The sequence below is a fragment of the Phocoena sinus genome, chromosome 13 (assembly GCF_008692025.1).
Source record: "Phocoena sinus isolate mPhoSin1 chromosome 13, mPhoSin1.pri, whole genome shotgun sequence".
In the NCBI taxonomy this organism is placed as follows: domain Eukaryota; kingdom Metazoa; phylum Chordata; class Mammalia; order Artiodactyla; family Phocoenidae; genus Phocoena; species Phocoena sinus.
Window position 1 is genome coordinate 90,005,163 of NC_045775.1, and position 23,793 is coordinate 90,028,955.

Here is a 23,793-nt window from a genome sequence, read left to right on the forward strand (position 1 = left end):
ATCCCAAGCTGTTTGTTTTTGCATTTCACGCACACGCACCCCACTTGCGGCACCCCAGGAAGAGAGACCGTAAGACACCCCTCCCACCAGAATTCCGAGGCCAGGGTTGCACAGTTCAGACAAGCTGTTTGTCCAAAACGCCGTTGAGTGAGGGGAGGGACGGAGGGAGAGAGCCTGGGCGGGGAGACGTCAGCGGCGGGGAGACGTCAGCGTTGGGCAGACGTCGGCGGCGGACAGACGTCGGCGGCCGGGCTGCGGGGAGGCCTCCTGCCTCCCACCGGGCTTAGGCTAATTACGAGGCAGGAGCGGACAACCAGAGGACCCGAGGGTCTCAGGCAGTGACGGTAAGCGCAAGGACTGTTTGGGGCGAAGTGCTGCTCTTGTCCTGAGAGCGACTGGTCCCTGAGCGGAGTTTCCTCATTCTGACCCCGTTTCCCGACGGCGGACAGGTGGCGGGCGTGGGCACAGGGCTGCGGCCACCCTCTCCCTGGCCCGGTGTCAGTGCGTGTGCCGTGGGCGCCTGCGACATGGGGCCCGATGCTGTGGGGTCCGAGGGGTGGGCCTGGGGAGCCACCCGCTGCCCCTTGCCCTCCGCCTGAAACCCAGCCGGTCCGTCTCCTGGTTGTTCTTTAACTTCAGCTCGTTCTGTCCTCTCCCCGCCGTGCTTCACTGATTCCAGACAGACCTGGGGGCTCCGGAGAGTCACGTCTGAAACATCCCCGGGTGGCCCTGAGGACCCAGGAGGAAGCCCCCTCCCTGGCGGTGGCAGGGTGCCCACCCCTGTCCCCGCTGCGATCTGTATCTGCACACAGACTCGCTGATCGCCTGCCCAGTCTGGGCTCACACACAGACGGGGACATTTACACGACATTGTGTGAGCAAGGCCTTACACAGGAGTTTAGGGGTCGGAGCTGCTGTTTATACAGAGTGCGGCCAGGGAGGGTTTCTGTGACAAGGTGACCTGAGGGGTGAAGGCGGCACAGACATCCTGGGTGAGAGCCCAGGGCAGGAGGGAGAGCGGATGCAGCGCCTGCGGCTTGTGCGTGTTGGGCGGGGAGGAGGCGGCACGGCTGGAATGTGGTCAGGGTATCACTGGGTGGACGGGGGTTGGCCTGCCAGGCGCCGTGCTCCATGGGGCTCGCAGACCCTACCCTGTCACTGCAGGGTCCCCGTGGCTTTCTGGAGCCTGGACAGATTGACAGGCCCTTCTGGGGAAAGACAGACATCTCAGATGGACATGGGTAAATGAAACCAAAATTATGATTGAGAAGCAGAGGTCCAGCTGCAGTAGTAGTAACTTCAGCCCACGAGGGCACGCCGAGTACGGACAGGGCTAACGGAGCCCCCGCCCCGTTCTCGGTCCTTTGCTGGCCTCATCACGCTGGAATCCACTCAGTAATCCCGGGAGTGGCACCACTGTCCTCTCTCGGGGAACTGGGAGTCGTTACAGTGATGACCGTCCCGGCTACCAGCCCCAGCACCTGGAGCAGGACGTGGGCTCCCACCCACCTCCCTCTCCGCCCCATCAGCATCATTTCCCAAGCCCTGCTGCCTCCCACGGCCGTGCCCACTCTGGTCCAACCCCAGCAGGACACGTCCAGCCCAACCCCCGAGGAGAGGAGAGGCTTCTGGAGTTGAGTAGATCTGGCTGGTCTTGAGTCTCCGGCCATCCTGGCGCTGGTGCTGGGAACAGGGAGGCTGCCTGGCTCTGGAAAGAGAAGGTTCTGCCTTCTGCTCAAGCTCCCCGTGTCCTCCCACCCCAAACCACATGCTCCCGGGCTCTGGGGCCCGGCCGGCAGGAGCGCCTGCCGAGGGACCTGGAACTCAGCATCATCTGGGGCTTTAGAAATCCCTCCAAACCTCCCCACCCCTGAAACGGTTATGATACAAAGTTAAACTTCGATCTAATCTGCAGCAGCCCCCCCCATCCCAGACCTGACCTCTAGAGGAGCCCAGGGTGGACACCAGGGTCAAGTGGCCTGCGTGGGAGTGCCGCCACTTAGCAGGACAGGCTCCTGGACCTCACTCACCCCTGAGCCTCCACTGCGTGTCTGCGAGGAGTGATGGTGACCTGTTTCACGGATTGTTAAGCAGAGTAAATGAAAGGAAAACATTGGAAGGCAATTAATGTACAAAAAGGCTGGTTTATGTAAACATTTATTGGGCACCTACTGTGTGCCAGGCACCTGCTACAGACCAGAGGGAGCCCCCCATCCTCAGAGAGGGCACAACGTGCAGGACAGGCGGTGGGCACTGCTGTCCAGTCCCCAGAGGACTCTGTCCTCTTGTTTGTGTGACTCTGAGGCTGTTTGTCCTGCTTCTTCCTTTCCGTTCTATGGGCCATGAGAACAGAGGTCAGGCCTTCTATTTCTTTTAGATCCTCTTACAAAACCTTGAGCAAAATTCAGAGCGTAAAGAAAGCCTCCAGTGAAGCCCTGAGGAGTGTTCTTCAGGTAAACAGGAAGGACAGCCCCAGATGCACCGACCAGGCCACTGCCGAGAACCAGAGTCAGGCAGAAGGATGCTCGGCCTGACGGAGGCCTGCATCTCCGGAGGCCCCACTTTAATTTAATTGATGCCACAGGAGGCAAACAGGCGGCTCCTTAGGGAACAAGGATGCACGTTTGTCGATGTCTCGATTCTGTTGATTCTGTAAACATAAGGAGAGGCCAACATTCTACTGTTCCAACTTTTGCAATCTTCATAAAATAAACATTTGCCTTCAAAACAACAACTGGGAAAGCCATCAGGGTAACATTCTCAAGCACTGTCGCCCCACGCCCCAGCCAGGGGTCAGGACCGAGAGCTGCGTGTGGTCTGTTTGGACGATGGTTTTCAGGTGGAAACCTCAGGCTGGATACCAACAGGCAGCAATTTGGGGGAAGGTTTGTTTTCTTGGTGTTGAGGGTTGACTCAAAACCGAGTGTCCCCAGTCATGGGGACGTCCCTGCCTTGGTTTCCTCCGGCCGTAAAATGGGGAGCAAAATAACTTAAATGAGAGCTAACAGGGCATTTGCTCGGACCTCAGGGGTCGTGGGGACAGGGTTGGCCCTGCTGGAGGCCACCAGGTAGATCAGATGCCTGCTGTGTGTTCACACAGGTCTCTTTCTCCAAATCCCTCGAAGAATGAGCTAAACGTTAAAAGAGGTTCTGCTAAACTTAAGTGACACTTATTGGACATTTCACCTCCCATAAAGGAACCCATCAGATGTGCCGTTTACAGATGCTGCCGGCACCCGGCTGCCGCTGCCCACCGTGGGCCGCACTCTTGGAGACGCTGGCTTCCTGCAGAGGATGGACCATCTGCGCAGCCCCAAAGGGTACATTCTGATTGGTTTCCTTCATCACAGGCAGGAAGTTTTATGAACAGCCATTCTGAGTCATTATTAACAACTGAATCTTAGAGAAAATGGACTTTGAGAGTCCTGAAGTGCATTTAAGAAAGTGTGCCTCAGTATTTTTAAAACTTAGGGTTTTTCTGGGCCAGATGTGTTGTTCGTTAGGCCTCAATCAAACCATAAAACCCTATCTACAGTCGGCAGCTCTGACTTGCCAACTGGGTGCTGAACCGATCCCTAACTCAGTTCCCTAACAGCTCACCTGGAAGGGGAGGTTTCTGAATTGAACCATCAGGGCAGTGTTCTGTCCATCCAACTCCATCTCTCTCCCAGTGCTGGGAAGTATGTTTCCATCTCTGCAGGAGAGACTTGGGGAGTGGAGCTGACAAGGGCCTCTGGGCTGACTGCGGGCGTATCTAGTAGGGCTGCAAAGGGGTGGAAGGCCATGTTTGACTCTACGAGAGCCTTAAGTGTTTCCTTTCCAGTTTGAGCCTTTTAAAAATGTAAGCATGTTTCAAGCTGCAGTCTTTAAAAGTTTTCTCAGAAAGGGTCCTTCTGTCATTGTTCATCGCAAAGAGAGCAGATGTCGAGTTGAAAGCCCAGCTGCTCCTACTGCCTGAGGGCCAGTCCCAGCGGCCACCCTGCTGCTCCGGCCCCCACAGCGCTCTCAGAAAGAAGCTCCTACAGGCTGACTCTAGGGCGGGGCGGGGGCGGTGGGGGGGGGGGGTGGATTTCAAAATATACTGCCTGGTCTTGCTGTGGGCACTGATGGTCCCAGAATGACACGGGCAGCCCTGAGTCACTGTTTGTTTGCCTTTTCCCACTGTCCTCACTGAAACCCAGATTCCTCACCATGGCCTCCAGCCCTGCCCACTCCATCCCTGGTCTCCTCTCTCACCTCCTCCTGTTTACCCCACCTTCCTTCTGTTGCAGCCACTCTGCCCTCCAGCTTGGGTGGGGCACCTCGGGTCCACCCCACCCGGGCTTTCCTTGGCCACCCCTCAGATTCCACTTCTCAGGAGGCCCCTCACTCTCACCCAGGCACTTCTCCACTCGCCCGCATATTTCTTCCCGGCACTGGGTTTACTGAAGTGTCATTCATGTCTCTGGACTGTGGCTCCTCTGTCCTCACTAGAAGGCAAATGCCCCAAAGTAGGGACATTTCCCCACCACCTGCGGGTCCCAGGGCAGTGCCTGCCATGGAGCAGATGCTCAGAAGAGACTTGGGTGAATGAGTGAACATTAAACATACATTAAACCCACCATGAAATCCTACCTCTTCTCTCTCCTGGGCACGAAGTTTAAGAAATATGGAGCTGGAAATACGGCACCATGGACATTTCAGTAGAGAAGATTTAGCCTGATCGCTGTCACACGGCGGCCTCTCGGTTTGCGTTTGCAATCTGGATTCGTGTGTCTGTCTTCACATCCAGAGAAAGTGCTTTATGCCAGGATTAAGGTGCCGTTGGCAGAATTCTCTCCCTATTATTTTCGGGAGACTAGTGTCTTATTTCAGTGTTTGGGCTCACCTTTTAGTTGCTGTATCCAGCCTCTGAAAGATGTCGACCCTGAGAGATCTGGAAACACCGCAGCTGAGCTGGGCTTCTGAGTACGGGGCCCTCACAGCCACGGTGAAGGCAGCAGGGCGGGGGCTGCTGAGTCCGTGGGGAGAGGGACTCGCCAGCAGGGTGCTTCCCTGCCAAGTGAGGGGTCCAGCCTGACTCACTGCCCGAGAGCGTCTGGGGGACCAAGCTGGCCGGAGGGCACGGCCACCTTCTTACTGCAAGGGCACCTCCCCGTGGAAGGCTGGTCTCCACCGCTCCACTGGACACACCCAGTGACCCGTCTGCTGGAGATGGAGGAAGGCCTCCTGGTAGTTGGCTCTGCGAGAACCATGTACCAGAGCTCTGGGCATTTCCGCGGGTCCTGGCGTGTGCCTGTCCCACCTTGGATGACCTGAGCACCAGGCTTGGAGTACCGCATCTCTGCACCCAGAGGGCTGGCTCCAATGGGATCTGCTGCCTATTGGCCGTTCCTGGGCCCTTGACCCCATGGTGTGATGAGAATGGCTGGCGACCCTTCTCTGACATGATGGATCCCACCTACCACCCAGACATATGTGCACCGAGCGCCCTCTGTGCTCAAGGGGGGCACCAAAGCCGCCTTGGAGGGTGGGACCCCCCGAGCGCTGTTGGGTGAGGCCCACCCTGCTCCCGAGACCCTGGTCACACTTCTCCTGAGCTCCGACCGTGTGGGGCGCCCACACTGGACAACGCCTGGTGCCCTTGGGACAGACAGTGAAGAGAAACGCAGTGCAGTCTCACTGTCTGCGCTGACAGAGGCCGGGCCTGAACCCCAAGGCCCCGTGAAAATCTCTCTTCATTGCTCGAGTCCATCAGACTGAGCCGCCTGAAATCACCCACAGTCACCCGCTTGCTCTGGAGACCAACAGCAGTGCCGCCTGTCCACCCCGCTTTCCTCTGCCACCAAACCTTTGTCGGGGAGACTCCCAGAGACACACGTGGCGTCTAGGCTGACACGACCCCGGACGTGAGGTCTACCTGTCGTGCCTGGGGGGGGAGTGGTCCTGGTGCTTTCTCTGCTCACCCCCACAGGGGCAGCAACTGAGGGTCTGGTGTCAGCTCCCCTTCCTGCCCTCAAGGGACACAGCCTGAGTCTGGTCGCCCGGAGCTCCACCCTCGTCAGCCACGGCTGGTGTCGCGTCACCGCCAGTGCTGTGGCCACGGGCAAGTCCCTTCCCCCTTCTAGGGCCCGATCCCCTTATCTGAAGAGCAGGGAAGATAAGCATGAACATGTAAAGTGCCATAGTAATGAAGGGCAGGGGCTAAGTGCCCGGTGTCAGCTCACCATCCTTTGCTTTATTCCGGGGGAAATAATCTGAGGTTGAATAAAAGTCCCACCCGTGCATGTGAGTTCACTGTGGACAGCAACCTCGGCTATGACGGGGAGACTGTCAGAGGGTGGAGGCTTGGGCTTCGTTTCCTAGTTGATCTGATGTGCTAAGTGAGCTTAATGCAAGTTAATTAATGATACTCTTGGTGGGCGGAATTACCTAGGCAGAGCCGAGAACAGCATAAAAGCAATGAGCAGGCAGGTGTCCGCGGGGATAATTGAGGAAACCAGGGCCAGGGGGAGAGCTGCAGGGAGGTGTGCAGGCAGGACCCGGGGGGGGGGGCCAGGAGGGAGACTGCAGGGTGAACATTTCATCACCGGGCTGGCTTCCAAAGCGCCATCCTGTTTACAGCTTCTGTGTTTGAATTTCAGGTTTACCTGAGTCTTTGAAGTTGGGTTCCTGGGCATTTCCTTGAGAATAAACTTCATTTTTTGGAAGACACAAAAGTCAGAAAGAAGACTCGGGTGACCGGGCTTTCATCTGTGGTCCTTTGGGGCCTCAGAAACTTTGATGGGAGGATGCGCCCCAGTTAAAAGAGTCAGTGGGGTTTGCACCCCGTGACGTGCGGGACAGGCCAGGTCTGAGCGTGGTGGGGCTCCATGAGGCGCGGGACACAGTGACACCCAAGGAGGAGGGCGAGCCCCCCACCTCTGAGCTTCACAAATAGGAATATGCCTCAGCATGAAGACCCTGTTTACTTTCAGAAACCGGGTAGTAGCCGGAGAGTGAAAATCAAACATTTCAGGGAAATTTTATTGACTTTTTCCTCCCAAAGACATGTGCTTCCAGGATTACCCTCCAAATGTGCTGTCAGAGAACTCTCCTTCGTCATAGCCTGGCTCACTTGGCGGGGTGTGGGGGGAGGTTAGGCACAGAGAGACCCCAGCTGACCAAGCCGAGGCAGGGCCCCCATCCTCTCCTCCAGTGACGAGGGACACGGGGCAGCCGTCGGGACCAATGCTCATTCCCCAGCTTTGCTGAGTTGCTCTCTTTATGGTGGACCCTGTTGAGACGTAACTCGGAAGGTTTTAAGGCTTAGAAGTCTCAGCGCGTTAACTGGGTGGGAAATGTTTCTGTTACTTGAACTGATCCCTTTTCTCCCTTAGCTCACGATGGCTTTTAACCTCTTAAATATTGTGAATTTGCTGCAGTTTCGCTCTCAACTGGAGAGTGTCTCACTATGCGACTTCAGACTTCAGAACCTCAGGGCAGGAGGGACCGGGCTTCCTCAGCCCCTGCCCACCCTGTCTGTCAGCCGTCCCTCCTATCCCGAGTCCCTCCAGCTCCATCAAGCTGCCCTGACGGACGGACGGGGCTTCTGCTCTGCTGACGTTTCAACTCACTCCACCCCTTATGGCTTTAACGTCCCTCTTGGACCCTCACCGCTGTCCCCGCTCCCCTAACACCTCCGGCCTCCACGGAGCAGGTGCATTTACGGCGGGAAGATGGGGAATCAGCCGCTCTGGTGCCGGAACCCAAGCCGCCCCTGATCTGTCGGGGCATCGCGTGGAAACTCCTGGCTGAAGTGAGAGCTGAAGCCACCAGACGTGCATCCTTACCCACTCACTCTCTGTCCCCTGCACCCCGAAAACACGGCGGCCATAACCTCGGCCTCAGTCTTAACGGGAAGGTGGCTCGGGACCCTGGGTGGGACCCCAGCCGCCGCTTGCCTCCCCAGGAAGCAAACTTTCAGGCTCCTGGAGACCCTGTTGTCTCAGTAGCCGAGATCCCAAGCTCGCTGAGCACAGAGTATGGCTCCTTCACCAGATGCACGGCCAAGAGCAAAATGGGGTTTCTGCTGCTTTCCTGAAAACAAAGAACAGTCTCAGGTCTCAGAACCAGTAGCGCAGACGTACAGTAACCGGGAAAGCTTGTTCAAACGCAACCCAAACATGACACGCATTTCAAAAATGCACCCGGGCTGTCTTCCGGCAGTGACATCTCTGTCTCATCCACAGCCCAAGAGCTCAGGAAACCAAGAGAGAAAGACAAGGCTTACCTGGACCCCACTGGGGGATCCGTTTCCAATCCCAGCAGAAGATGGTCCGTGAAGAAAGCCAGGCTCTGTCCCGTCGGGGCCACCGGGTTCCCAGGTGGCCACTGGCCGTGTCCCGGGAGCAGGTGTAGAGTGGCTGGTGGCCGGCAGAGCTGCCCGGGCTCTGCCCCGCGCGCCGTCAGCCCGCTTCCCTCTGCTGCCCGGCTCCCGGGACTCTTCCAACTGTTCGCCCACCTCCTGGAGGCTTCGGCACGCAGACTCACCTGCACCATCTAGAGGCCTCTCCCTGCACTGGACGCAGGGCTCGGGAAGGGGGCGGCGGGCGGAGGGTCCTCCCCACCTCCCCTCCCGCCTGGCTCTGACTTCCTGCCCAAAGACACCCGTGGAATCTGTAAAATCATTGACTCCCTTCTTTGGAGCGGGGCGGGGGGGGGGGTGTCTTGCTTCTCTCAGGACAACCAGAGCCTTTGGGCACGGGAACACCAGAAAGCTAAGTTAGCACTAAAACCACATTCATCAAAGTGTGTGCGCCCAAGGGCCCCCACCGAGCTGGCCCCCTCCATCCAGCTGTGAATCCCGTTCACTGCTCCTGCCTGGTGCTGCCGTCCTCTCCCCACAGCCGCTGCAGGCAGAGTCACCTGGACTGCACTCCTGTCCCCCGCCCCCCCATACACCCCCACACAACTGGAGATAACCGTGCACACCCCGTGAAACTCCAGACAAATATACACCCCATGGAATGAGGGATGAAGAAGACATTTGAAACAAACATTTTGAAAAGACCTGCCTTTCAGGGTTGGTCAATGCTTTCCAGAGTTCTGTGATCCTTAAGAAGGAGGCAGTGTCTCCTGCCCTCCCACCCCCAGCCCACTCGCACACGGGGGTGACCCCTCCGGGCTCGGCTTCCAGCCCCTCCTTTTCCCTCTGGTCTCCTCAGCCCAGATACATGCATCTTACTTCATACGTGAGAAAAGAAACAGCTTAGAGGGAAACAGAAACGTGTGGACTGGGTGAGGGTCCTGAGTGCGGCATCTACTCCTTTCTGAGGGTGGGCAGAACCCAGTTCATCCGACTTATTTGCCAACAACGATTATGCAGACAGACAAGGTTTAAATGAGAATTTTACCCTGTTGAAATTCGCTCCTTTTACACATTCCGTGCTGAGCCCAAACTGAAGGTTTGTGATAAATTACAATTACTAAAATTTTTAATGTAGGAACATACGAAAACGAATGGGAACGACGTATTCTGGGCTAACCTAGAATTTCTATTGCGTATAATTTTGACTTTTTGGCACGCTCGTTTTGTTACGTGTGTTTGAGGATGAAGATTATCTTCGGTGTAACTTTTTTTTTTCCTACTGGAAATTAAATGGTGACTTAAAATTGACCAAAAAGAGATGACACTGATACTGCAAGAGAGGTAAAAAGGAGAAATATTAGAATGGGCACAGAATACGGCTGCAGTAGAAGCCAGAGGTTTTTCCCTCTCTTTGAGAAACCTAAGCCATGTGCCACCATGTCCAATGGAAATGAAGGTACAGGGTAATTTCATTGATTAAGAGAAAGAAAGAAACAAGTAAGATTATTGCTTATCTTCATCACTTAAGGCTTTGGAGATCAGAAGATACGTGATTTCTATTTTTCTGTCTTTCCTGAAAGACTGAGGCAGCAACAGCAAAAGGTTAAAAATAGCATTAAAAAAAGAAAAACAACAGAAATCAAGACTGCAGAGCATGGTGGGGGAATGGGTCTCGGGGTCTGTGCAGAACGGAGATGTGCTGGACACTCACGCCTGAGCCCCAACCTGCCTGTCCCCCCTGCCCACCTGACCGTCGCGTGTTCACAGATGCCCAGCTGGGACCCAGCGGAGGGGCTGAGGGCAACCCCACCTCTGCACATGATCATAGATGGGACCACTACGTAGTCGGTGGGAATCCCGTGCCCGTAGGAAACATGCCCAGGAGGGGAGGGACGCTCTCCCAGCAGACTGGATACTTTCCGGCGACTGCAACTGCCCACATCCTGGTCATCGGTGCTCAGCCTCTGTGTCCTAACACCAGGCTTCTGTTGGGTGAGCAGGGAGAGACTCTGCACGCACACTCATTCCATCAGAATGGCATCTCCTGTGTTCACTTGTCATGTACTCATTCGGCAGATGCCTACGGAGAACCCCCAGGAAGCGGGCACGACGAGAGGTGCTGGGTACCACCAGGAGGAATCGGCTTGGAGGAGTCTACACTCAGGAGAGGCAAGACCATCGAGGTACCAAGGAACTGAAATATACTTTCTGGAGGCAATAAGCAGGCTGGGGTGGAGGACACCTGGGCTGTGTGGGTGGGATTGTTATCGTTTGCTGGTGACAGTTTCCTGCTGTCTAATTGCTGTCTGAAAAGGTGGCATGGGACCAAACACGCCAAACCAGGAAGCTCCTTTCCTGGAGCTGACCCCCGACATTACCTGCCTTTATCTATTGTAACAACTCCCCAGCAAGTGTCCTTCTGGTGACCTACAAACAGAGTTTATCCCCAAGTTCCTTCCAGGAAATGACACTGCGCGAATTAGAGTTACTACTCAAATTATGAGTATTGGATAAAATGTTCCTATGCCCACGTGGGTACGCAGTGATAAGTTACCCAGAGTAAAATGACCAAAGCTACGTCTGTGGTGTGGAATTGGCAGCTCGGAGTCTGTGCAGAAATGGAGCGGACTGGACAGCTGGCTTCTCAGGCCCGTCCTGGCCCAGCCCCTCCCCGTTCCCTGGAGATGCTCTGACCTGCAGCTGCTAGCGGTCAGGCTGCCAGACCTGTCTTCCTGAGCGCCCGGCCGCCCGTGCTTGTCATGGCTCCGTGCACAGAAAAGGCAGGAAAACAAATATTCATGATTTAAACGTTCACCACGTCTTCCTGAAAGTGCAGATCCTGACGAGTGCCCCGGCTTACAAACAGATACCTGAAATATCAGAGAGGAGTTAGGTGATACGAAGGGGACAGGCAGGCCGCCGAGACGGGGAAGAGAGCCCAGGAGGTGGCCTCTGGCCGATACAGGGGGTTGGATGGTTCTGAGAGGAAAGGACTGAGTCTTGCAGGGCAAGGGAGAGAGGTGTTTGGGTGGAGCTGGGCTGTGCCGCAGCCCCGCGGGGAGAGGCCCCCCGCGTGCCTGGGACATGGGGAGAAGCGGGGAGCTGACCCAAGAGGGCTGAGCCGGGCTCGGAGGGAGCGGGCACCGTGCGCCAGGGGAAGGGCTGGATTTTATACCGACTTTATCCGGATTAAAGATTTCACGAGCGGAGCAGCCTCTGTCCTGGCAAGGTGAGAAGCAGGGAGACTGAGTCCGGGGGGCACCTGCCTGTGCTGGGCCCGGGGCTCCTGCCAGTGGAGGCGGGAGGAGAGATGCTGAGTGAGCAGCCAGCCTGCCTGCCGTGTGACCCCACCTCCCACCCCCTCCCCACCCCAGCGCAGAACCAGAGGGGCTGCTCCAGGTCAAAGGCAGAGTGAACGAGGTGGGCTTCACCCCATTTTATCGCCAGCAATGAGGTTCTGCGTTTATTTGACTGAACTTGGCCACGCCAACACATGCTGCTAATAAAGAAACACAGGTCTGGCTTCCCTTTACTCCCTGTTTGCCCGGGATTTGTACCCTGGACACTGCTTCTTACAAAGGAACCCTCTCCAGGGAGGGGGACGCAGACCTGGGTGGAGAGGAGGCTCCGATCAGGGCCGGGAGGGGGCCAAGGTGAGCGTCCACCTGTGCTCTTAGCTCCCTGTGCCCCCTTCCCACGATGTGCCGCCCTCTCCCCATGATGTCAGCGGTGAATTGAAATGTAATTGAAATTGATCTTCCTGTGAATGGCCTTGGGAGCTTGAACTGCACAAACGTTCAAAATGCTAAATCTGTCTCATGACCTGTAATACTGTCATTCAGCTCTATAGCACAGATCAGTGTGCTTTTTTAATAAAGGAAACCGCAGGGGTCTTATAAAACCTATTTGCACTGCATCAGAAAAATTAACAGAGCCGGGGAACACTGAACTTGGAAATGCCGAATATTGATGTCTTCGTTTAAAAATCAACAAATTCATTCTTCCATTAGACAAACTCATATTTCTACCATTATTCATGGCTTTGGGGAAATGGGGTTAGTGGTCCAAGAAATAATCACTCTGTAATCAGTGGAAACTCTCAGCATGTGGGGAATATGATCCCATAGTATAAACAGGTAAAATTGTCAGTTCATTGTGTCATATTTAACAAAGTTCATTAACGGGATTTTAGTTATGAGAACATTTTCTTTTTTTTGGCCACACGCCGTGCAAGACCAGGGATCGAACCCGTGCCTCCTGCAGTGGAAGCACGGAGCCTTAACCGCTGGACGCCAGGGAAGTCCCTATGAGAACGTTTCGAAGTTTACCTGAAAGTAGAAGAGTCATCAGTTTACGAGGCTTACGTGTTCCTGGGGGCGTTTAATTCCACAGCCCTCCCTCTTCACCTGTCAGGGCTATGCCCTCATACGCCTCAGAAACTGTGGTCAGCAAACCCCGGATGGGTTAATTTTGATGGGAATCCCAGCTGGCTGGCCAAGCTGCGCTGAGTCTCTGTCTCAGCTCTCCTCCAGGTGGGGCAGCCTCGCAGCTCTGTGTGGTCCCACCTTCAGCTTGACCTCCTGGACGCTTTTCTAATCTACTCCCTCCATCCCACTGACCTCCCTACTCCAGGTGACCTTCCTGTTCCAGGTGACTTCCCTGCTCGCTCAAGCTTGGAAAGCTCTCTTTGGGACAGAGTGGGAGGCCAGGGGGTGCCTTCCGCCCCGGGGGAAGATGCAGGGGGCCATGCGGAGAGGGTGGGATGGAGGGTCTGTCCCGGTCCTTCTCTCTCCGCTCGCCTGGGGTTAATCCACACTCGGTTCCATCTCTCACCTCCTTGGAGAGCATCTCTCACCTCTGATTTCTGTCTTCACTTCTTCCTTGAGTTCCTTTGCTCCCCCCAGTTATTTCCATCTGCAAAGCCTACCACAGCTTTGGATCTGAAACATCTAAAACCAGACTCAGCATCTTGAGCGAGTGTAAGACTTACTGGTGGTGGAAAGACAGCCCCCACTATAACTGACGTTTCCCTGGGGTGGGAATGGGGAGAAATGTGCTGTCTTAGAGACTTCGTGATTATGCTACTAACAAATGATCACATACTATCAATACTGTGAGTTTCATGGACTTTAGAAATGAGCTTTATTGCATTGCTTGCATGTAATAATTACACACACATATGAAAAATAGTTGTTTGTATGTATGCAAGTGCTTGAGACAGATACAGAATCAGAACTACTCATAATAACTGCCTTAAATTCTTTGGTCCACATACTAAATAAATATTACTGAGTAAAGGGATTCACTTTATTACGTAATTCAGCTCGGCCAGGCCCCGTGATAGGAAGACAGCCCCCACATCCGGCTATGTCCGATGTTCAACCACACGGGCTCCTGGACGAGGGGGTGGGTGAGGACTTCATTCCAGTCCATGCACAGCTGGCCACCCTCACGAGTGGGGTTTTCTCCACCCAGACGAGGCACCTTTGTGCAACATGTGTGAGGACTAACCGTGGCCCTAGCTGGGAACTGCCACTGCAGAGGTAAATAAGGTGAAGTTTGTCCCCGGAATCTGCAGGAGGCCTGGAGACACGTTGCCTACCCAGAGGCAGGTAGAGCAGCAGGCTTCCTGAATTAACAAAGAGCCAAGAATGACTTCTAACTAGTCATTTGTATGCCGCTTTCATCTTCCGAATTACTTTATGAAATCTATTCACTTAAGAGGCGGTTTCTTGAAATTTTATTTCCATTGTCCACGTGCCTTTTATTTTTTAAGAACGGTTAATACGAGAGTAAACTTCACTACAGTTTACCTTTGAATTGCAGCGAAATCCCATGTTTGCATAAGAGCACGTTAGTAGAAACAATGATTTCACGACATGAACGGATTTCATAAGCACCCGTGGCACAGTTATCCAAATGTCACCTGGCCAGGTGTTGGAAGACAGACATGAGAAGATGAAGTGAATGAGCCCTTGATGCAGGTGGAAGGCTCAGGGTGGAGACTGAGCGCCACACTGAAATAGTTGGGCTTCGTCCCATGGTTACCGCTTCCCTGGGTTCACGCTGGGGCGATTTTAGAGTAATTGGAAGGATGGGGGCAGCCCGGAGCTGGGCTCCCCCTGCCAGGGGGCCATGTGGACCTGGGGTCCCGTGGTGGTGTGGCCCAAGCAGGGTTTGGGGCAGGCTGGGGTGGAGGTGGGGCAGGCTTCGGGGCAGAATCTCCGCACAGCTTGTTGCCTCATCGGTGGGAGGATGATGGAGGGGAGGAATCAGAAGAGGCCCTTCCTTCAGCCTCGCTCCAGTAAGGAGACTTGGGACGGTGCTTAAAGGAACTTTATATAATAGAAAAACAGAATTAGTTCATCCCCAAATAAGTTATTAAGGGGAGAGAAACCATGGGGTTATCTCTCATTATAGTTTAATTAGAACAGAATTAAAAAAGTAAAATTAATAAGATGAATTGCCAATTTTAATTGAAAAGACAGTATTCATGGAATTGTCTTTATCTGACTCATTCTGTTAAAATTTTACAGCATCACCAAACCATAAGGTGGTGGAACCTAAACAAATGAGGGTTAGATTGTTGAGTTCTTTTCTCTCTGAAGTCCTCCTTTGAAGTGTCTGTGTGGGGTGAGGTCGGGGAGGGGGGAGGGGGGAGCTCGGGGGCTGGAGGAAAGAAGGGGATTTGACTCCTGCCTGTTCAGCCCACGTTTGGGCGTTCCGAGTGCAGTTAAGGCACAGTCTGTGTCTGGGAAGCAAAAGCCTGTAATGTTTTCATGGGAAGCACCCCAGAGTATTTCTGTCACACGAGAGGGTGGTTTCTTTTGTGCAAACCGGTAACTCTACCGCAGTCTTCATCTGAGCAGGACCCAGTGTGTTAGGAATGAGTGAACACGGGGCCGCTCCCTCTGAGTTTTATCCCAAATGTCTGGCTCTGTGAGCTGTGAGGGCAGGAGTGGAAAGACCCCCTGCGGGAACCTCTGATGTGCGTGGGGGTCTCGAGTAGGGATGCCTGAGAGGCGGGGGGCCGGGAGCAGGTGTTGATAAACAGCCTGGAAGTGCGAGCGGTTAACAGGGCAGAGACAGCAGGGCAGGCCCCAGGGGCAGGGGGCAGGGAGCCGGTGATGTTCAAAGTACGCAGTTAAAATAGAAAGGGTACCCGCACTGCGCTTCACGTCCAACAGGAGCGGTGTTTTGAGAGCACGGAATCATTACTTTTCATTGTTCCCCGTCACCGTGAGGGCTCAGCCAAAAGGACGGCCACCCCCAGGAGGAAGGGCCTTCACGTCCAAGTTTGGGGGCTGAACAGAGAGCTGTCCCACCAGCAGAGGTGACTGGACTTGGGCCAGGATGTGGGTCGTGGATGTGAGGGCCGAGGTCAGGGTGGGTAGGACGTCCCTCTCGACAACGGGGCAGAAGCAGCTGGACTCTGGGGGGGCAACGCCCTCCCTGACGCGTGACCCCAGGCTGGCTGCCTGAAAACAGCACGTGCGGGTGTGCTTGTGTTGACTTTTAACTTCCAGTTTTCTTGGCCTGGAAACCCTGAAGCTCTGACCAAACAGTTACTTGCGAGGAGATTGTGTTAACCTGAAAGACACTGTTTTCGACCCAAAATGAGTCTGTTGTTTGGAATTGGAAATCTAAGCGTCTTCCTTCCACCAAACCTCCCCACATCAGTGGGACTGGGGTCCAGACAGGAGGACCCCCGCCCAGTTACAGGAAATAAAAGTCTACGCGTCTTCAGGCCTCAGTCTGTGACTCTGTGCACAGGCATTGATACAAAATATCCAAACTGGTTTTGGGTTTTGGCGGTGAGATCATGGGTGATTTCTGTGTGCTTGTTTTTACATTTTTTTTTAAGTTTGTGTTTGAATTAGGTGAAAATTTTATGAGCATGTATAGCTTTTTATTTTCCAAAACAAGACAAAACAAAGCAAAGCAAACTCATAGGCTATTTCCACTCGAACAAATGGGAGTGAGACAGCATCACCGCTTCACCGGTCCTGTCCTGGTCCTCCCTGTGGGAGGGGCTCTGGCTGTGCTCCAGACCCGTCTTGACCAGAGGCTTCCGTGAGCTGGGGCTGGGTGCCTGAGGAGCCGCTCAGGCTCAGGGCCATGGGCCCTCCGTGACCCCAAACCCCTCCACGACTTTCCTTGGAGCCAGAGGGGCCTTTTCCCGCTGTCTTCGGGGCTCCTGACTACCCGAGAGGAAAAGGAAACTCACTTTGAGCACCTGATGCCTTGCTCTGCCCCCCGTCCCCGAGGGGGCCCTGCCGCGGTCTCTGGTCTCTCTCCGGACAGCTCGGTGTTCCAGTTACAGCAAACAATGAACAAACAGCTCCTCGGCCCAGCGGGACCCTGGTGCTGGGTGGTGGGAGGGTGATGGCCCGTCTCTTGTCGTTGTTTCTGAGGACACGCTACCGTCCCAGTCAGCTGTTTCTATCCACTGAAGTGCAACAGGATTTTATAGGTCTCTGAGTATATCTGCATAAGCTGAAGAAAAAGTAATTTGATAAAACACTTAGAAATTCTGCGTAATTCAATTTTTCTAAGCATTCAGGCCATTAATTTTGTCCATAAATATAATAGCTGCAGCAGAATATTTTTGCTCTCTCGTGCTAGGCATGATTGATTTATTAACTTTTCAGGGTTTAATCGTATCTTTGGCATTAAAAATTAGGCTCAGGCTCTCTCCCAAAAGAGGTAACATGACATGGTGGGGAGATGAAATTTAACCATCGTGGGCAATTATCCGAGGCTGTCCTGGAGCATCAGCTCAGAGCAGCTGTGAACTCTCAGAGTCAGGTCTCCCTCTGCGTTAATTTGCGATGAAGCTGCAGCTGAGGCCCTGCCATGCCGCCCGCTGAGCCTCCGGCCCCAGGACCACATGTCCTGCCCTCGGGGCCAGGGAACTGCAGGGCGTTCACGGGCAGCCTCCAGTGTCTGCTCTTTTGAGACTTTATGTATTCCTTTTCCATTTTTCTCTTAATTTTTGTAAAAAGCGAACCCATCTTTGGGGGAGTAGGAACCTCTACAGGCTGCTGTTCTCCAGTCTCTGGGTGTCTCTGAGGCCTTTGACAGCTGCGTCCTGCAAGTGCCCACACCTTAGCTTTTCCTGTGGGTTCACCTCTGGGTGGATGGAGAGTAGGAGCGAGGTCCACCTCACACAGAGTATCGTCCTGTGTGTGGCCCACGAAAACAGTGGAGAGAGTTAGTGAACCTGAGCAGTTCCTACGTGTTAGAAGAGATCCCATTACCAGGTCGGTGTCACGTTCCTCATTTCTGGACCATGCACAGCTTCCCCTCTGTTTCCTTTTAAAAGAATCGTTTTGTTTACAGTGTGAAATGTGCCCTTTGTGAATAAGATGGAGAAGAAAGAAAACCGTTTTTCCTGAAGGACCCAAGAAGGCAAGAATTTCAAACAAAGGTGTTTTGAAGTAAAGGCTTCCTAGGAGACTGTGGGTTCATTATGGGATGTTTGGAACCAGGGAGCGGGGGCAGTGCAGGGAGACCAAGGGCAGAGTGCAGCTGTCCTCGGCAGCCTGTCCTCCTCTCCTCGCTGCCCCCTTGCCCCCGAGGTCTGCTAAGCATGCCTCTGGGAGGGGCGCTGAGGTGTATTTTTAGGGTGTGCTTTCCTCAGAGCAGCCAATTGTCCGACCGTCTCAGTCGGGTTCTCAGAACAGCGAGCTTCTCTCTGCGTGTCCTGTTGGGAGCAGCCCTCCTGGCACCCTGGAGAAAACCCAAGGGACGCTCGGGCTTCTTTTAGGGGCATTTCTCTTAGAATCTGAGAACAGAGATGCAACCGAGCCCCTCTTCCTTGGATTTAAGAAACTCTATGTGATCCGATTAAGTTGGTTTTCGTATTTATTTCCGTCAATGCCGTGGGACTGTCATCATGCAGGCACTAAAGGGACCCCTCGATTCTGAGAAAGTGCCTCTTTTCTCTGCCGAGCTTTTATGGAACACGGAGATTTATGGAGCTTTTACATAAAATCTATGGATCATGCTAGCACAAAAATGTTGCCAGGAAAACCTCATCAGAACTTCAGCTTTTCCCTCTTTGGAGCTATTCTTTATTTGCTCAGAATAAACAACAAAATTAGGAGTGAGTGTGTGTGTGTGTGTGTGTGTGTGTGTGTGTGTGTGTTTAAGTGTGCGCTATAGGCCTGGGTGTCTGTGCAGCCACTGGCCCCTGTGGCTCTCTGGCCCTTGAAAATGGCTGGTCTAAGTTGAGATGTGCTGTAGGCATAGATCACCCACTGGATTTCAAAGACTAAGCACGAAAATATTGTAAAATATCTCAATTGTTTACAATTGATTATTTGTTGCAATAATAATATTGATATTTTGGATACATTGGGTTAAATAAAACAGTATTAAAATTAATTTACCTGTTTCTTTCTGCCATACAGCTGTGTCCCTTTCTATTTCCCTTGGACAGCACTGGTGTGGGTAATACACCCATGGCCTAAAAGCCAGGATTTTGAGGGGCTGTGCATCTGACATTCCCTCTGCAGGCAACTAATGCTTGACTACAGTGATCATTCTGGGTTCAATGAGTCTCTTGGACTCAATATGTCTTTTTTACATGTTACGTATTGCGTGTTAGCTAGATGTTCTTAACTGTTTTTTAAGAGACAACAAAGTGTTAACTATAAAGAATGTGGAAGGAGACTCTCTAAGTTGGCTGCGTACTTAGGACACGCACAGACGTAGGATGACCGCAAAGGCCCCCCGGCCCCTGAAGGCTGCGTGACCGCAGCGGGGAAGGGCCCCTGTGCTCTCCCTGCCCTGGGTTTTTGCCGTGTGTCTGTGTGCCCTGCGCCTTCCGTCTGGGACCCTGGCTTCCCCTCGCCACATCCGGACGCTGGCTGCAGAGGGAGCCTCCGTCTGTGTCGCTTGGTGGGCGCCTTGCACAGAAGGCTCTGCAGCCGCCTCTGTTCCCCAGCTCAGTCTGCCCCACGCCGGTGGAGGTGGGCCCCCTCCGCTCCCAACCCCGACGACGTAGAGGAAGCCACTCTGCTCCCCTTTTGCATCTCTCATCCGCCCTGAGCTGCTGTCACACAAGGAGCCTCGGGCCCCAACCTGGCCGCTTCCGAGAAAGACCAGGCTCTGGCGTGCTTTTCTGCTTCGCTGTTAAATCTCCCCCTCCTCCATCAAGGTCACAAACAGTTGATTGAAACGTTTATCCCCAACCCAGTTCTCTCCCTAGAGGGGGGATTTCTCCACTTCCTTACGCCGGCCCACTCCAGTCTCCACAGTGCACAGGAATGTATGTGGAATGTTTGTCTTAGAATATTTTCTGAATATTTCTTGGCTCAAATCAATATTTGGTATATGAATCTTAGAAACACTAACCCAAGAGGGAGAGGGGTACGTTATAGGAAAGAATGTGCTTTTCAAATACAAGAAAGAAAGCAGGTGACTGGGTCACCAGGGTCCGTCTGCTCTCATTAGGATTGCTCAGGAGGACTTCATGTTTGTGATATTTTAAATTCTTTTCTTTGGGGGGTGGGGGGGGCAACTGAAATTTCTGGATTGCTTCTGGACAGCTCAAGAGACAAATGGAGACAAACTCCAGGGAGAAGCAGACGGGGCTGACTCGTGGTTGCTCCCCACATTGGAGGGTGCAAGGTGTGTGTCCTCGGGTCAGGACCCGACTGCTGGTTGTGGGGTCCTGACCACCTTTTTTTTTTTTTTTTTTTTTTCTGACCACCTTTTAAAGAGGTTTGCGGTGCTCGTCAATGGGTGCTTCACGAATGGTGACTGACTGCGTGAATAAGTGAAGGCAAGGCGTTGTGTTTGTTCGCTCGAGTTGGTTCAGCTGTGACGTTTAATCACTGACAGTAATCACAGTATTGAACCAGAATCACTAACATTGGTTTTCTGCTGCTCCAGGAATCCTCCAGTTTCCTAAGAAACGTCAGAAAGTCCTTCAAACTTAAGTTTAATCCCTTTTAATAAAAATAAGCCCAGATGGCGTAATTTATGGAGAGAGGGGCTACATTAGTGCTTTAAGCATGGGCAAAACATATTAAACTATTTTTACTCTGGGAAAGTCACAATTTTTCTTTTTTGGAGTAAGATTTGACTGAACATAGTCTGATTTTCTGAAGCAGCAAATGAACCAGTTCTTAATTCTGAATGTTCTCTGGGGCAAAAATGGTAAAACACAAAACTTCCCCAAATGTATTGGAGCAGCATCTCCACGTGCCTACCCAGATGCCTCGCGCTTTGTGCCCAAGAGCAGCAGAGATGGGCTGAGTCCCTCTCCCAGGTGTGACCTCTGGCTGCATTAACAAGAGGGGGAGGTGGGGGTCTGGCTGACACCTGGCCCAGGGGACTGGCTCCCTGGAAAGCCACCCCTGGCTCGCCCTGTGCTGTCCCCGGTGGCCCTGGAGCTCCTGGTCAGGCCAGATTGTTCTCACCCAGAAGCAGAGGGTGACACGTCTCACGTCACGCCCATCCCAAGTCCCAGTCCCTCGGGAGCTTCTGTCTGTTCAGAGCCGATCCAAGCTTCCAACGAGCTGGTGGAAACGCCAGGGCAGAGCCCATCTGCGGGGGGCCAGGTCGGAGAGCTGGCCCTCCGAGGAGGCCGTGAGGACCGGCCCCGGCCATGCTGGGGGGCAGGTTCCTACTCTTATCCACCGTGGTCACACCGAGTGCGGCCGGGCTTGCTGACCGGCCCACGCACGAAGAGGACACAGGTAGCCCTCCCGGGTCTCGGCTCTGGGGAAGGGCTGGGCTGCCAGGTAGGCAGGCCTTACAGATCTGCCCTGGCCTTGGCCTTGGTCTGTCCTCAGCTCAGAATCTCCATCCTCAATCTGCACCTCGCCAGCCGCCCTCTGCCCGCTGTGCTCCTTTCCCGCCCCCTCAGTGGGCCAGGAATGTGCCTGTCCCACTGTGCAGACCATCCCCTCCCTCATGCAGAGGGCCCTTCCAGCCCCGAAATCCATCATCTTCTCTTCTTGCTTTATTTTCTCCACCTGACAATTCAGCTACGTGTTTCTCTCCCATCACATCGTGAGGATTTATCAAGTCCGGTTACTGCTGGACCTCCGTGTCCAGCCTGGTGCCCGACACATAAGAGACGCTAAATCCTTTCAATCACGAAGACGTAAATACTAAATAAGTGTTGATGGGAGAATCCATTTGGAAAGCATGGACGTATCGGTCAGGGCTGTTTTTAGCTCTTGGATTGCACAAACCCACCGTTCTACTTCAGGTCCGCCCTCAGACGGGCGTCTGGGAGTCTCTGCCCTCGAGGTGGGCCAGGCACACCACTTTTCCTCTGGGTTCTGGGTCCCACCGAGCAGGGGTCTCAGCACCCCCGCCTGGAAGACCCCTTTATTCTTGTTCCCCGGGGTCAAGCGTGCGGGCTGCCCCAAGGGGGCTCCTCGGCCACAAAGTCTGGCGTCCTGCCAGGACTGCCAGGGCAGGTCCCTCTCCCCTCAGCACCAAATCTCCTGGAGGTCCTGGCCTCTTTTTCTGCCTCTGCTCTTAATTGAGCTGATCTGTTACCAAGCTTCAAAGGGCAGGGAAGTCCCTCCCTCCCAGGGGACCGGGGCAGACTCCCTGGTCCCTGCCTCATACCCTTGTTTCCTTGATTGAAGTATAATTTGCATAAGTAAAACACACAGATCTGAAGAGTTCAGCTGGATGAGTCTGGACAAATACATACACCTGTGTAGCCTCCACTCCAGTCAAGACCCCCTCCCTCTCCCAGAACCCCCGGCCCTTGCAGGCCCCCCACTCCTGTTCCTATCACCAGGGCCAGTTTTACTTTTTCTACAATGTAGTACTCGTGGGGCACACTGTAGGTGTTTTGAGTCTCAATAGTTCTTTCTATTGCAAAGTAGTGCTCTGTTGTACGGACGTACCTCAATTTGTCTATAAATAACTTCGAGTTATTTCCAGCTTTTTGCTAATTATGAACAGAGCTGCTATGAACTTTCTTTGTCAGGATTTGAGAGGACAGAGGTCTTCATTTCACTGGACAAATGGGAGAAGAATGGCTGGTTCATAGATCGGGTGCATGATTGATTGAATAAGACAGTGCTGGACTGCTTTCCCAGGTGCCGCGTCATTATTTCCCTTTTTCCCTGGGAATGTGTAACACTCGCTGTGCCCGTCTACCTAACCTCAGCCGTGGCAGTGAGTGTGAAGCCTTGTCTCCTGATGGCTTTAATTTGCGTTTCCACGATGACCGGTTAGACTGAGCATGTTTTCATGTGCTTATTTTCTTTTGTGAAGTGTCTGTTCGAGTCTTTTGCCCATTTTTAAGAACAGGGTTGCTCACTGTATATTATTTTATTTTTCAGAGGGTGAGCTTCATGTTCTATCGAGGTATAACTGATGTATAACGTCACGTTAGTTTCGGGTGCACACGCGATGATTCATTATTTGTGAACTCCGGCAGGATCGCCAGTGTCCAATTACTACCCAGCTGCTCACTTTCTCGTTCGTGAGGTGAGGCCAGTTCTCTGGCAGCTCTGTGAGTTGCTGGTACTTTCCTCCGTTTTATGACTTTTCCTAACCGTCCGCCTGTCTTTTTCTGCAGCCTTGGCTCGGAATTCCCATGTGATTACCCTGATTCCAGCCACGCAGGATGGAAATCACTCAGGTGGGAGACTCTGTCCTCCCCAGCGGGGATCCTGAGAGGTGCCACGTGGGCCGGGGTGTGAGTGCGTGTGAGTGTGTAATGATGTGTGTGAGCGTGTGAATGACTGTGTGTGTGTACTCGTACACACACGAACGTGCGCAAGCTGAGGCCGGGCCCCCCTTGCAGCATTGCTGCGATTCCAGGGATGCCTGGTGAGTCATGTGCGAAGGGAGGCTGCGTGCCTGGTGCAGCCCGGGAGCCTGCTTCACCTCCCGTGTCACTGCTGGTCGTGTTCTCACCTCTGTCAGGTTGGCATTTGTCCTGGGTGGGAGTCCACACGCAGCCTCAGCCCCCTGGACTTGGTGGGAAGGCACCGGCCTTGGCTGTGGACGGAAACTCTTCGGCTTGGACGGCTGTCAATGATCTTTCAAACACAGGTGCACATCGTCATGGCTAACAAATGCAAAGTAATTTTTTAAATCCCTTAATTCACAGTGACTTTGGAAATCATGAATGTTCTGCTAAGGATACAAGTCCTATTATGTGTGTGTGGAGATACAACGGGGGGCACTGAAAAGTGGTTAATCCATATTCTCAACATGTGGGTGCCCAACGCCCACCCGCACCGCACCCCACAGGTTGAAGTTCCGGGAACTTGGCCCGCCTCCCTAGGGTTGATTCAAATGAGGCGGGGAGGGGAGCGGGGCGGAGACGGGAGCGCTCACATCCCAGGGGCCTTGCCGGCTGTCCCGAGCCTGCGGCCCCTCCCTCGTCAGGGCCCCAGGAGCGCAGCCCAGGGTCATCCCCCAGGAGCAAGGGCCGGCAGGGGCCTGACGCTGGGCCTGCTGCCCCGCCTCAG

The 23,793-nt window shown here is 53.7% G+C and overlaps 2 long non-coding RNA genes across 2 annotated transcripts; one reads left to right on the plus strand and one right to left on the minus strand.

Moving 5' to 3' along the window:
• The first annotated feature begins 232 nt into the window (after positions 1–232).
• Positions 233–23,462, plus strand: LOC116764406. Its single transcript, XR_004352872.1, has 5 exons — positions 233–344; positions 10,406–10,512; positions 22,654–22,801; positions 22,893–22,955; positions 23,243–23,462. It is a non-coding gene; the product is annotated as an uncharacterized LOC116764406 (long non-coding RNA).
• Positions 6,985–8,443, minus strand: LOC116764407. Its single transcript, XR_004352873.1, has 2 exons — positions 8,252–8,443; positions 6,985–8,058 (listed from the first exon to the last, which is right to left on the minus strand). It is a non-coding gene; the product is annotated as an uncharacterized LOC116764407 (long non-coding RNA).
• Positions 23,463–23,793: the final 331 nt, after the last annotated feature.